The sequence below is a fragment of the Carcharhinus amblyrhynchos genome, chromosome 2 (assembly GCF_965287045.1).
Source record: "Carcharhinus amblyrhynchos chromosome 2, sCarAmb.v2.hapA, whole genome shotgun sequence".
NCBI lineage: Eukaryota > Metazoa > Chordata > Chondrichthyes > Carcharhiniformes > Carcharhinidae > Carcharhinus > Carcharhinus amblyrhynchos.
In genome coordinates this window covers 18,318,135-18,319,750 of record NC_137325.1, presented here as the reverse complement: position 1 = coordinate 18,319,750, position 1,616 = coordinate 18,318,135, and the positions used below count along the sequence as shown (strand labels likewise).

The 1,616-nt window shown below is 42.5% G+C and overlaps 1 non-coding gene across 1 annotated transcript; it reads left to right on the top strand.

Annotated features, from left to right (window-relative positions):
* Positions 1 to 377: 377 nt before the first annotated feature.
* LOC145361954 (U2 spliceosomal RNA) lies at positions 378 to 576 on the top strand. The gene has a single exon (XR_013889897.1). It is a non-coding gene; the product is annotated as a U2 spliceosomal RNA (small nuclear RNA).
* Positions 577 to 1,616: the final 1,040 nt, after the last annotated feature.

Sequence of the window (1,616 nt, the reverse complement as noted above, 5' to 3'; positions counted from 1 at the left end):
TATTGCCGTGGGCAATAATGCTACAATGAGTGCATCTGTATCTGAGTTGATTCATGGTGATTGCATCTGTCTATATTTACACAAGTATAACTTCTTGTGTTTTCCCAGTTTCCTGGCAACTTACCATTGAGCGAATCAATTGTGGAAGTGGTCGCAGAGGGCAACTGTCCAGCAATTCTGACAGGTAAGTGAGATTTGCCTCTAACCTCCAGTCACACATGTGCTGATGGTCGGCCAACCAAAACAGGTCCCAGGGAAAAATGCCTGACAATGTTTATCATCAGGTGCAAAAGTTGTGGTCTCTGCCTCGTAATGAGTTTGCCTACATTTCATCCGTTCATCTCCTTTCCCATTTTTGACGTGGTAATTGTTCTTAGATCGCTTCTCAGCCTTTTAGCTAAGATCAAGTGTAGGATCGACATGCTGTACTTGGTTGAAGTCATAAGGTTACATTGTGGCTTTATTTGAAGCAATTTTTAGAAGTGGCATCTCGGCCTTTTGGCTAAGATGCAAATGTGATCACGCCTTGGAGGAGGTGCAATGCCTACTGCAATCAGCTTGGATCATGTAGATCAAGCCCAAGACAGGAGGTGACAGCCCTGTCTTGTCAGCTTGGATTGGGAATGTTTCACTTGTTGAGACTCTGAATTGGACTTGATTGGATTGAATTGGAATAAAAACAAAAAAAAACCTGTTGGCTTTGAACTGCACAGGCATTTCCTACACACTGTGTGTAATTCTCCACACTCTTCTTGTTTGGATATTTGGTGGGTGGTTCTATCTTGGGTGATTTTGCAACTAAGCTGATGCTAGCAGTGGCCTGATCTTCACTGGAGGCCCAGGGATCAATACCATGGGGTACTTTTGAGCTTCAGCAATCAGAGGCCGGGATCTTATACTGCGCCTCTCCACATGTCCCCGAGAAAGGGTGTGTCCCAAAATTCTACCTCAAAATTTTCAGCAAAGTTGCATGAAAGGCACGTGTACGACATGTAAAGGTGGTATAATCATCATTCTCAGAGCCTCGCAAGAGAGAAATGTGGATAAAATGCTTGCAGCAGTTACAGCGCTGTGTTCATGTTCTGGGGTTGCTTGTTCTGTGTTATTGGTGAGGCCCAGGTAATTAAGGAATATGCACTGCCTAACTTTGAGAAACCTAAAATTCAGAATCTAAATTGAAGAAAGCTCTTGTATTCTTACAACGTTTTAGAAGGACGTCAGAAAGATGCTCACAGCTATTGATGTACCTTTTTGTCGTGTCCTCACTGTTGAAATTTAGGGAATTTGGCAGCCATTTTGAGCATGGTATGGTCGTCCAAGCAACCTAGGAGCGTGTAAAGTCGAAGTTGTTACCAAGTTAACTCATTTCAGAATGGGAAGAGGAAAAACAGTAAAGCAAAATAATTAGAGTAGAGGAGAAGGGGACAAGGTCACAATGGGTTCAGAGATCCATAAGTGGACACTTTACACTGAGCTGAAAGTATGCTTTGATACCACTCAGATTTCCTGCAGAATGCTTTCTATTGTAGCAGAAATTTGCATGCGAATCTGAATGGAACAGAAACATTGGACTTGAGTCAAGATATAATTTGCATTGCAGATTCTGATAGTGGTTT